The following is a 13,752-nucleotide window of genomic DNA, read 5'->3' on the forward strand; positions in this document are numbered from 1 at the left end:
TCCCTCCCTCCCACCTACTACAACTTCCATTGTTGAGTCTATCTCAGTTTAACAAGAGAAAAGGCAAACTGATTAAGTCTTTCCATAATGATGCCAGGATGAACAGTAACTCTCTCATCTATGCTTAAACCTCCCGTGTGTTTGGCTTAAAAACTGAAATGAATCTATTTGGCAAAATTTCAGGAAGAATGGAAAAGGGATAATTTGGGACAATGAGATTTTCTTTCTTCCCTATTTTACAGTTGTGAGGAAGAAAAAGAAGTGTTTGTCGTAACTGACAACAGACAACCACCACAGAAAAAACATCCACAGCAGCTCAGAATGTTACACTTAAGGGTAGTTTTTAGGCATACAGGCCTGCACAGGATGCTGAAGTGGGGGACTTACGAGGGCAAATATGAGGAAGCAATCTACCCTACTATAACCCTGAACACAGTGGTTCAGAACCATCTACCAGGTCATGGTAATGGCTCTCTTTTCTCTTCCCTTTATCACACAGGCTGCCCCTCACCCTGCCCCCCAGATGCTCCCCTGATAAAAGGAGGTGGGGGGAAAGGAAGCAGCCATAAAGGCAGCAGCAGGAGTGAACTCTCCACCTTAGTTATTTCCTGTTAGAAGTAGGGAAAGAATCCGCAGCCTAGAAGACTTAACAGAAGCCTGAGTATAAAGCAAGAAAATAGCTGTAGACAGAATCACATGAAAAAGTGACTACACAGGAAAAGGTGCCATTCAATGAGAAAAGGGGGAAAAGGATCGCTGAAGGAAAGAAACACTCTCTTCCCTCCCTTCCCAAAAAAGGTAGAAATACAATCAAATGTTTCAGAGCAGGGATCAGGAAAACTTCGGCCCACATGCCAAATCTAACCAACTGCCTGTTTTGGCAAATGAAGTTTTATGGGAACACAGCCACACTCATTCATTTATGTGCTGTCTATATGGCTACTTTCACATTATAATGGAAAAGCTGAACGACTGCAACAGAGACCATATGACTTTTAAAGACTAAAATATTTACTATCTGGCCCTTCAAAGAAAAAAGGCCCTGCTTTAGGAGGTCAGGGGTAAGAAGGGGACTGAGATGAGGCCATTGGATTTGATAGTAAGTGATCTCTGGCAAATATGAAGAAACAATTTAAAAGAAGTTTAAAAGAAAGTAAATGTATTTTAATGAAGTAGAGACAATGAGGATAAGGTATTCTTTCAAACAGCCTCTAGGAACAAAGGAAGACTACACGCAAGTCTGCATGGGGAAATAAGAAATTTTCTTGATCTCACCAATCTTACTCCCCTTGGATTAAACTCTCTCTTTAATCACCAACCAAACAGCCTCCCAAACTAGAAACTTCAGAATTTTGGTAAGTGATTCTAGTTCCACACTGCTTTCCATATCCTCAGTTCCAGGTGCAATGCTTAGTATACAAAAGATAGTGTTTGTTGAATAAACAATTTAAGAGTACAGAAGGTAGAGAGAAAAGATTGAGAAGAGAGAAAAAAATTCTGTCCCCACTTCATACCTGGAAAAACATTCCATGCCACCTCTAAAGGCTATGTAGCTTGGACTCAAGTCTTAAGACTCATCATAGGCCGGGCGCAGTGGCTCATGCCTGTAATCCCAACACTTTGGGAGACTGAGTCCAGTGGATCACTTGAACTCAGGGGTTCGAGACCAGCCTGGCCAACATGGAAAACCCCGTCTCTACTAAAAATACAAAAATTAGCCGGGCACAGTGGCATGTGCCTATAATCCCAGCACTTTGAGAGACAGAGACAGGTGGATCACGTCAGGAGTTCAAGACCAGCCTGGCCAACATGATGAAACCCTGTCTCTACCAAAAATACAAAAATTAGCCAGGCATGGTGGCATGTGCCTATAATCCCAGCTACTTGGGAGGCTGAGACAGGAAAATTGCTTGAACCCAGGAAGCAGAGGTTGCAGTGAGCCAAGATCGTGCCACTGCACTCCAGTCTGGGTGACAGAGGGAGTTGCACCAAAAAAAAAAAAAAAAAAAAGGTCTGGTTATTTAAAAGAGCCTGAAACTCCTCCCCTTTCTCTTGCTCCTGCTATCACCATGTGACATACTCATGCCCCCACTGCCTCAGGAAGTAAAAACTTCCCCAGGCCTCAACAAAAGCCAAGCAGATGCTAGCACCATGCTTGTATGGCCTGTAGAACTGTGGGCCAATTAAACCTCTTTTCTTTATAAATTACCCAGCTTCAGGTATTTCTTTATAGCAATGCTAAAACAAGCTAACACACACACACCAAAGCCTAAGATTTACATCTATGTTTCCTACAAAAAATGTTATAGATTTAGCTGTTAAATTTAGGTCTTTGGTGCATTTTGAATTAACATTTTTATATCGTATGAGGTAGGAGTCTAATTTCATTTTTGTACATGTGGATATCTAATTGTGCCAGCACATTATGTTGTTTTAACAGCAAATGAGAAAATATATAAGATAATTTGATACTACAAATACTTGTGGTTGTTAAAATTCAGGTACTAAGCAAACAGCTCAGTAGGATACTACAACAAACATGTAACTAATTCTCCTGTCTCTAGTTTCTCCTTCAATATCTGTTTTATATCTGTTTAAAACACAGTCCAGTAACGCAACAACTCTACATAAAACTAAAGATACCTACTCCTGACAGAATTAGAATTTCTGGAAATTGTAAGACAGAACTTGCCCCTGATTTTTCCAGTTTATACAAGCTATCCACAATACTTTGCTCATGGCCTCTTCCCTGTCTTTTCAATTTTCCAGGCTCATCTCTTACCATTTGTTGTCAACCACTTGGTCTGGCCATACAATGTTACTAGACACATCCAATGTGAAGTACTCTTGAAAGACTCTGTAGATTCCTCATGCTAGATTTGGCTTTCCTTACCCTGGGGCTTCTCTGAAGCAGAAAGAATTTTATTTATCCCTACATTCAAGAGACCAGCAGAGTGCCCAACACAAAGCAGGTGTTTCACAAATACTTGCTAAGTTAAAGGAATACACAGGCAGGCATGGTGGCTCACACTTGTAATCCCAGCACTTTGGGAGGCAGAGGTGGGAGGATCACTTGAGGCCAAGAGTTAGAAACTAGCCTGGGCAAAATAGCACAACCCCATCTCTACAAAAGCAAAATTTTAAAAATTAGCCAGTCCTGGTGGTATGTGCCTATGCTCGCAGCTACTCAGGAGGCTGGGGCAGAAGAACAGCTTGAGGCCAGGAGTTCAAGACAGCAGTGAGCTATGATCAGACCACTGTACTCTAGCCTGGGCAACAGAGGAAGATCCTGTCTCCACTTCCCTCCCCACTCCAAAAAAAAGGAATGTGCCTATAATTGGAAGACAGTGATGAAGTTAAAGGAATAACGTAGACCAAGGTGACAGGTTTGGAAAACATTAAATCATCTTGTTTGGCAGGAAAATTGTCTATATAGGGGGATGTTGAGAGAAGGCTGGAAACCTGAGTGGGACAGCAAGAGTAAAGGCCAAGTGAGGAATTTGTAGAGTAATAGTTTTTTAGGGTAACTTGATGGATTTTTAGACACAGATTATACCACTTCTCTTTTCCCCCAATAATAGATTTGTGACTTTGGCTAAATTATGTGACTCAGAAAAGACTCAAGTACTTCATACACAAAATTAGACTACCCTCTTTAGTATGATAGGCTCAGCTGGTAGGCCTATCACCCTAGACACAGAAGAAAAAAAATTCATGCTATAATAAGGAAACTTGACAGTCATTTACAAGAGTTTACCAACTTTTGAGCAGTGAAATCTATTTTCCAAATAAACTCATACATGGAACCCTAGTACAGAATCCTTTTTTAAACTCACAATAATTGAAAGCGGCATGAAAAAAACTGGAGGCCCCACACACCCACCTTCCTTCCTCTCACAAACATTAGTTCATATACTCAAGTGAACTTCAAATCAAATATGGGGAACCCTAAAGCACTATTTAGAACACGGTCAAAAGTTTACTAATCTAGAAGGATCCAGGTAAAGTCATACAATCAAGACTCCCCTTTGTGGCTATTGATAACGAAAATAAATGCTAGGGAGGAAACAAAGAAAAAAACTAAAGATGGAAAGGAAGTCCTACCATAATTTTCCTGACCAGACCAATGCAGGGCATAAACTAGGATGGTAGTATTAAAAACACAGAAGTCAAGCAAATATAACATACAGAAACAATTTTTACTTTGTTTTCCATATTCTTGATGGGAACCCTGCTGATTCAGGAGAGACTGCCCCTCCAAAGGCTAGCTACTTCTTAGACAGCAAACTACCCCTCCTTGAGTGCTTTTCACATGCAAACCACTCAATCTAAAACTACCTCCCATCCATCCCCAATATTCAGCTCTCAAAGAACTCTTATATTTTGGGACTATTAGAATAGTCCCCTGTTCTAACAATCACGCCAGGGCCAGGTATCAAACAACTTGGGGGCTGCTCTTATATGTGAATATGTCGAGATTATTAAAATCAGTCAATTCTCCTTACCCTGCCTCGCCTGTTCCTTCTCACTAAAATCATGATAAAGGCTCTCCCCGATGATTTCCCTAGATATTTCTGCCTCCTAACCAACCCTGGTGCTTCCCTATGAGCACTATGTGGCGTGGCATATATGCCACCCTATCTGATGTGCCATGCCCTCTCTGCTTAGAAACTGTATCAATCTTTTCAATGGCAGTTGTCTCCTGACCTATTAGTTTCACCATGTTTGAATAATAATAATATAAACTACATTTTAAAAAGAGTTCAGAACCAAGCACCAAACAAACAGCATGTGTTGAGAGAATAAAACATGAAGTATTAAGAAACAGCATGGCCGGGCATGGTGGCTCATGCCTGTAATCCCAGCACTTTGGGAGGCTAAGGCGAGAGGACTGCTTGAGCCCACGTGTTCGAGACCAGCCTGGGCAACACAACAAGACCCAATCTCCACAAAAAATTTAAAAAATTAGCAGGGGTGGTGGCACATGCCTGTAGTTGCAGCTACTTGGGAGGCCAAGGTGGGAGAATCACTTGAGCCTGGGAGGTCAGGGCTACAGTGAACCCTCATGGCACCACTGTACTCCAGCCTGGGTGACAGAGAGGGATTGTCTCAAAAAAAAATAAAAAATAAAATAAAAATAGTAATAATAATAAACAGTATGAAGATGAGATTTTCTAGTTATGAGAAATGCCAAAGCAGAATATGTTTTAAGAGATAAACCTGACATAAAGTAAATACGTCTTTTTTTACTTAAAACACATTAACTATGAATATGTTTAACATCATTTATCTTCATCATTCAAGATATCTGAGCCAAAAACCTAGGCCAATAATCCTTGACTCTCATTTACATTCCACATTTAGATCATCAGAATATACAAATATCCAGAATCTGGCCACATCTCAACAACTTTACCTTTACTACCCTGGTTCAAGCCACCATCATCTCTTACCTGGACTACTGAAGAAGTAACCTCCTCACTATTCACCTGGCTTCCATTCTTGTCTTGCTACAATACCTTCTCAATGAAGAATGAGCCCTTTAAATCACAGTCAGACCATACCATTCCTCTGCTCGAAACCCTGCAATGGTTTCCTGTTTCACTCAGGGTAAAAGTTAAAGGTCCTGCTGTGGTTTAAGAAGGCTCTAAGTGATCTGTTCCCCTGCCATCCCTCTGATCTCATCTCCTACTTCTTTCACCATCATATCCAGCTCCAGCCACTTAAACCTCCTTACTGTTTCTAAAACATCAAACACAGTCACACATCAGTTTCCTCTGACTAGAACATTCTTTCCCCAGAAATCTGCATTGCTCATTTACTTACCTTCTTTACATCTCTACTATAAGTCACCTTATTAGACAGGCCTTTCTTGACCATCCTACATATAATATCACAAACATATCTGTCATTCTGTATCCCTCTTACCTTGCTTTTTCTTCATAGCAGTTAACAGTATCTGATATGTTATGGTTTTCGTTTTTTTGTGGTTTTTTTTTCCCGAGACAGAATCTTACTCTGTCTCCCAGGCTAGAGGGCAGTGGCACGACCTCAGCTCACTGCAATCTCCGCCTCCTGGGTTCAAGCAATTCTCCTGCCTCAGCCTCCAAAGTATGGGACTACAGGCGTGCACCACTATACCCGCCTAATTTTTGTATTTTTAATAGAGAACAGGTTTCACTGTGTTGGTCAGGCTGGTCTCCAACTCCTGACTTTGGGTGATCCACCCGCCTCAGCCTCCCAAAGTGCTCGGATTACAGGCGTGGGCCACCACGCCCAGTTTTTTGTATGTAATTTACTGTCTCTCCCCATTACAAATAGGCACCTAAGAGGCTGGAACTTTGTTTCATTCACTGCTGTGTATGAGTGCCTAAAACAGTGTCTGAGCAGGCACTCAGTAAATATGAAATAAATAAATATACCAAGAATTTGGCCTTTCTGAGGGATTTACACTTGCACTGCTCAAAAATCCATAAACCTAGCAAAGAGGCAAAACTGGTTCACTAGTGTTAATATATAAAAATGTAAAAATAAAAATATAGTCTTCTAAGAAAGATGGAAGGCTTGACAGTAAATGATTAACTACCAAAAGAATAAAGTATAAATGAGAGATTGGCAACCATATGAACTCACCTCAAGAGAATAACAGATACCTACAAATGAACATGTGAAAAACTTTATAATAAAACTATATAATTAAGCACAGAGAATAAGACTATCTTGCCAAGATTTGCTAACTTGGCAAACATCCATATTAAACTCAGCTTCCCCAATTCCAGATACAAATGGAATTGTGAATTTGGCAATTCACTGGAGAGAAAGACTGCATTACAATCTAGGTTCACATTAAAGTTACCTCATTCTTCTCAACTTAGATCTGACCCAGAGGAAAATTTTTAACAGATTCTATTGGACATGTGCCATACTATAGTCAGTGAAGTTCAAAATTAACATTTTAGATGTTAACCTAAATGATTTGTTTTGTTTTCCTAAAACTAAACTGTACTAAAAAAATGCATTATGAGTATAAAATGAATTATTTTAAACAATATTTTGTCAAAGAAAAAGCAATTTATAACACCAGTCCTTCCCTCGTATTTTGATTTCATTCATGTAATGCCTCACCCATGGCTGAACACATGGTAGCACTCAAGCTGTTCACTGATAAGAGAGAGATAATATTCTTTCCTTCAAGGTTTATTCAATATAGATATGTCCACCTCAACCTTCCCAGTTATTTAAAAAAAAGCAAACGAAAATTATGCACCCTAAATTTGTATATAAATGTATTAATCATTTATTTAACAATTAGTATGTCATAAAGCATAGTTTACATATCGAAGACACAAAATAAAAATTGCACATGCTGCTATCAATAAATTCATAACGTGGTAGGGAAGTCATATAAACTATAATAGAAAATGATAACTTCTATGATCTTGGGGTACACAGGATGCAAAGGAAGCCCAGAGGAAAAGTTCCCAAGACAGAATGCGTAGAAAAAAGATGGGAGAAAATGCAGGCACAAAGTAACACTGAGAAGAGGGCAGAGGTAAACCTAACGCTACCTACAAATGATAGTATGGCTAAAGGAAAGGAAATGTCACATGAATAAAGACGTATGCAGAGCCCAGGGCCTTACATGACACCCTTAAAAATTTGGCTGTTAAATGGGAGGATCTTAAGTAAGACAGTAATATGAGCTGTGTTTCATTTAAGATGGTCAATCTAACAGTATCATGAAGTTTACTTTAGAAAGGAGATTGAGACTGCAGATTATTAAATCAGTCGGTACTGATCCAGAAGAAGGTAGAATGGTGGCAGCGGTGGTGGCTTTGGCAGCTCAGGACTGAGTGCAAGTAACAGAATAGGCACGATTCTCCAGAGGCTCTTCAGGTTCTCCTCTGTCTTTCGGTCAGCAGTCTCAGTCCGTTTGCAGAGGAACATTGGTGTTACAGCAGTGGCGTTTAATAAGGAACTTGATCCTGTACAGAAACTCTCCATGTATAAGGTTAGAGAATACAAATCTAAGTGACAGACAACAGGAGGATCTGTTGATACTGATCCAGAGTACCAGCAAGAGCCGGAGAGGAAGCTTTTTAAGCTCAAGCAAATGTATGGTAAAGCAGACATGAATACATTCCCTAACTTCAAATTTGAAGATCCCAAATTTGAAGTCATCAAAAAACCCCAGGCCTGAAGAAATAAAGTAAAATTAATCTGGTAAGTTGTCAAGGGTTAGCAGTACAACTAGCTAGAAGTTTCAGAATAAACATACATTCACAACTGTCAAGTGTTCTTTTAGTCTCGATTCCAAATAAATTATTTGGTGATGTGGAGTATTAAAAAATCTGGAAGGAAAAATAAAGATGTGGATGAAAAGAAGGGGATATTACTTGAGAGATATTGGGAAAGTTATAGATATCGGAACTGGTGAATAATGAAAACTTGAATCAACTCAGTGGCAGTGGAGCTGGACAGGAAGGCGGGAAGGAAACATCAACAGGACCTGGTGACTGATTAAGGGCAGAAGATTGGGCCAGACACAGTGGCCTGCAATGCCAGCACTTTGGGAGGCCAAGGCAGGCAGATTACTTGAGTCCAGGAGTTTAAGACCAGCCTGGGCAACATGGTGAAACCCTGTCTCTAAAAGAAAAAATATATATACATACAAAAATTAACCAGGGGTGGTGGTGCATGCCTGTAGACCCAACTACCTGGGAGACTGAGGTGGGAGGATCACTTGAACCCAGGAAGCGAAGGTTCCAGTGAGTGGAGATCACGCCACTGCACTCCAGTCTGGGTGACAGAGTGAGACCCTTTCTCAAAATAAAATAAAAAATAAAGGCGGAAGATTGGACAGAAGGAGGATACTCTTGGTTAATGGCATCACCACCCAACCAGTTGCCTCAAATATACAGTTCGTTCAGATATAAAGGGAGAAACAAGTCTGATGAAAAAACAGTGAAAACAACTTGGAGATACTGGATTTGAATTATTTCAAAATAGTAAAGAAAAGAAAATGATATAAGCAGATTATTAGAAATAAGTCTAGAATTCAAGACAGAGATAAAAGCTGGAGGAAAGCCAGGGAATGGTGATCTCCTAGAAATCAAAAAAGGTAAGAGATTTAACAAACAGAGAATGGTTACCAATGCCAAATAGGAGTAAAGGTGTTAAGAATGTCAGTAGGGTGGTAGGGAAGACACAGTCAAAGTCTGTTCAGGGGTAAATGAAAGGCAAGTGGGCAAATGGAAGCAGTAAGTATCCATTAGTCTTTTTATATGTGGCTCTGAAAGAAAGGGGTAAGACAGCAGTAAAGAACTGTTCTCTACTGCTGTCTTTCAGAGCCTTTCTTTCAGAGTCACATATAAAGCAATTCACTAGAACCTCCACTTCCTGGGTTCAAGTGATCCTCTCACCTCAGCCTCCCAAGTAGCTGGGACTACAGGCATGCGTTTTCTATAGTATTTTGAGATAATTCAAATCCAGTATCTCCAAGTTGTTTTCACTGTTTTTTCATTCTCCCAAAGGAGAATTGTTTGTCTCCTAAATCAAGGAGCATGTGAGCCTGTGAAGTTCCATAGCAGAGAGGAAATAAGTGATGGGTAGGAGAAAAAAAAAACAAGAAGGAAGAGGCATACCCTTCTATAATACTACAGCCAGAAAAGAGTAAAATGAGGCCCCAAAGTTCAGGCATATATATATGGCCATTTAACTAGGACTTTTTAAGCAATAAGCATGCTGTGCTTAGGCTATCTCAGCACTATTGTTAAATGTTTTAATTATGTAATTTTTGATACTTTTGATACTTTTAATTTGTAACTTTTGATAACTTTGATACATTCATGTTATCATATGTTGTAATTATTGTTGTTACTATTACATTTTCTCTATATAGCACTATGTATGGGGCAACATACTAAGTAGCTTTACAAAAATTATTTCTTTTAATCCTTACCAAAATTCTATGAGGAAGTATTTCTCCATTTTATATATGAGAAAACTGAGGGATAGAAAGGTTAAATAACTTGCCCTCAAATACTCAGCAAATAAAGGACAGAGTTGAAAATGGAACCCGGGCAGTCTAGCTCCAAAGCCTATGATCTTAACCATCAAGTTATGCTACCTCTTTTCAGGTGGATAAAGAATACTTTTGGTTACTAACTTAATCTGAAGACAACTATTCTCTAGCAGGAAATATTTCTAATTTTACAATCCATGTAGGAGAAAATTGAGTTTACTGATCAGAAACTTGCTAGACTACATTATTAAGTAAAAAAACACACAGAATTAAAAGTAATATTATTTAAAACATCCATACATTTTTAATCTATATAAACATGTACACATAATAATAGTTCTCATCTATATAAATATGTACATATAACAATTGTTCTTAAATTTTACCATGCATCAGAATTTCTTGGCGGGCTTGTTCAAATGCAGACTGCTGAACCCCTACTTCAAACTCCAATCTTTCCCTATTATTTACAAAATAAAGTACAACTTCTTCTCAGCATGGCTTACCTCTGGCCATGAGGCATTGTCTAATTATTCATCTTTCAATATGTTTTTAGTACATTACCTATTTTTTTATGCTTTCCCTAATACAACCCTTCCTAATAAAGCCATATATTCCTTCTACGATTCCAAAGCACCTCTAAAATAGTAAAAAACAGAACAACAATGATAATAATATCAATTAACTCTGTGGGGCATTCCCCAAGGAAGCATGAATTACCTCATTCAATCCTCATAACAACTTCTCAGGATAAAGATTATAATTATTCTCACTGTATATATGGGAAAAATATGTGTTAAAGACAAAAAGTATAAGGCACTCCAAGATTATAATACGAAGATCTAACCTGTTTATGGTTATTGTACTGGCAGTGTCCTATTACAAGAGTATAAGTTACACAGACTATGAATTTCAGGATGCCAAATAATTCCATTTCAAAATGACACTTTCAAAATCAAATTAATTAATTATAAGACCAAAGTCATATAGTTAAAATTTAAAACACATTATTTAAAATGAAATTTAAATTTGTCAGCTCTTTTTTTTTCCCTTAGCAAATGGAGCTATTACCCATCTGACACAGAATGTAATAAATATAAACTATCCAAAACTAATAAAATAGCATTTGAAAATGTCCTTGCAATATTGTTCATGATAAAGGTAAAATAATATGCCAAGTTCCTGACAATCCTAGTAGTGCATAAAGTACTTCCCTTTTGGACAATGCTAACTTTCTTATGATTGAATTAGATCCATGATTTAATATACATCATTTGTAAGATTTTTTTTTTTTTTTTACAAAAAGCAGACTTCTTTCATAGTAAATTTCAAAACGAAAACCAATATTTTTTTTACAGAGGAAAAATGCCTAAAAGTCCAAATACTGATCTTACAAAGAGACATGAAAGGTAAAATCAAGTATGAACCAGGCCTGGATCCCCATATCTTCAGTTTCTATTTATCAAACAGAAAAATCTTTCCAACTTTCTCCTTTCCTGTATAAGACCAAAACTATGCAATATTCTGTTTGTATTACAATTACACTAATTCAATGCAGGTCACTTGCTTTTTACTGAGTCCAGATGACATTCAGTAAACTAAACATGGGCCAATTAGTTTAAAAAAAAAAGGAGGAAAAGAAAAAAGGAAGAAAGGAGTGTGTTCTGATTGCCTTTGGGTAGGTCATACAGTGGCTACAGAGCATCACAGCCTGAACCTCATTTTGGCTAACACCAACCATACGGCTAACATTAAGGACCAGCATTTTTTATTCCTTTCAGATTTCTCACATTTGGAAATTCCAATTTAAATACATTTTCTGGTGAAAGTGAGGACAGCACTCCTGCATAATATCAGTTTTCCCCTAATTCAACTCCAATGTCTTATTTTGGAGCTACTAAAATGGAGTCTGCACAATGTCTAAAAAAGTATAATAATCCTTTTGAACCAGTTTATGTATTACAGTTATAAATGAGCAAATGAAACTGATGATTTAGCTGACACAAACCCACACAAAAAAAGATGGTCTAAAGCCATGAAGTTTCAACATCAATGTTTGTAATCTCAAATCAACCTGAACCATCATACAATTAGATATATGATAAACTAAGTAACAGAAATATTCATAACTAAAAGCAGTATTATTTTTAAATATCTTATTAGGTGTTGGCACCCAACATTTTCTTATAATCTATCATGTAAAGAAATCTGTTTTACTATTCCTTTTAAACTCTCTACTCATGCTACTTTAGTTGTATTTCTAGAAATAAATAATAAACTCTCTGTTCACCAATTTTTTTGGCTAAGAAACTTTTTAAAAGTTATAATGTAACTAAGTTAAAATGTACATATAATCATAATTTGATATCAGACTGCTTTCATACAAAAAACCTACATTAATTCCTCAAGTAAATTTATACTTTATCAATTGTTGGTATTTTAAATTAAAAAGTACTCAAAAGAAACTATTCATTCACCAATATTACAAAAATGGAAGTCTCCAAATATGTAAACTAGCTTGATTTTTAGATTTGTTACTTATTTAGTCTAATTTTTTTAAACTTGCCTAAATTTAACTGAAGAATATTATGTTCCTGCAAGTGTTCACGAATACAAAGATACAGTAATGAAGATGGAAATTATTTACTCTAACAATTCTGACTGCATGACTGTTAAATCACTTACATACGGTCAAATGATCTACAAGGAAGCAGGGAGGTCCTGAAATTGTGTACTCATATCCATTTTCAACTACTGCACAGGTGACACAACCAATCAAGGCATTACTGAAACAGAATGGGAATAGAAAGCACTTAGTGAATAAAAGTGACTTCTTTAGACAAAAATGTAGAGGTTAGCTTGTGACCAAGGTGGAAGAAACAACAGCACCATTCCTCCCATTGTTTGTTCATATTAAGAGAAAAGTGAGACCAATAAGAGGCAAAGGACAGAGGACAGCAACACCAGCAAAGAGTCAGGCAGCAGTGGGGTCAGAGCACAAGAACAATATTAACAGTTAAACATGGAGCACAGAAGGGGTGGTTTAAATGTCAGTTTTACCCAACTATTTATAGGACAGTTCTTACATATCACTGAATCAATAAGCACTATTCCCAAAAGCTTGGAAATAAATGTTACAATGAAATGTTGGTTATGTAAAAATCTTATTCAATGCAGTAATTACTATTTAGAAAAGAGCAAATATAGTAAATATTAAGTAAAAATTAATAATAATTAAAATGGGCTTATGGTCTGAAATATAATAGGACATATGATGGGAAAGGATTACTGTTCTAACAACTATGCATAAAGCTGTGAAAAGCCAACAGTTATATTAATCTGTAGAAACAGTACTCTAAAAATTACAATAGGGAGATATACTTTTATTTTTTTTCTTTTTACACAAGGTCTTATTCTGTCACCCACACTGGAGTACAGTGGCATGATCATGGCTCACTGCAGTCTCAACCTCCTGGGCTCAACCGATCCTCTCAACTCAGGTTCCTGAGTAGCTGGGACTACAAGAGCACACCACCACACCCAGCTAATTGTTTTTGTATGTTTTGTAGAGACAGGGTTTTGCCATGTTGCCCAAGCTGGTCTGAAATTCCTGGGCTCAAGCGATCCACCCACCTCAGTCTCCCAAAGTGCTGGGATTATAGGCATGAAGTACCATGCCCAGTCCAATATGGATATTAATCCTCCTGAAATAGATGGGATTTTAAAAT

The 13,752-nt window shown here is 37.7% G+C and overlaps 1 protein-coding gene and 1 pseudogene across 4 annotated transcripts in view; one reads left to right on the top strand and one right to left on the bottom strand.

The window, feature by feature from the left end:
* The window catches only part of STK3 (serine/threonine kinase 3), a 466,952-nt gene that overhangs the window by 163,576 nt on the left and 289,624 nt on the right, over positions 1 to 13,752 (bottom strand). The gene's annotated exons all lie outside the window — the stretch shown is intronic.
* On the top strand, positions 7,454 to 8,651 carry LOC112629788 (annotated as a pseudogene). The gene is made up of 2 exons (XR_003120755.1): positions 7,454 to 7,552; positions 7,814 to 8,651. The product of XR_003120755.1 is annotated as an ATP synthase-coupling factor 6, mitochondrial pseudogene (transcript).

The sequence above is a fragment of the Theropithecus gelada genome, chromosome 8 (genome assembly GCF_003255815.1).
Source record: "Theropithecus gelada isolate Dixy chromosome 8, Tgel_1.0, whole genome shotgun sequence".
NCBI lineage: Eukaryota > Metazoa > Chordata > Mammalia > Primates > Cercopithecidae > Theropithecus > Theropithecus gelada.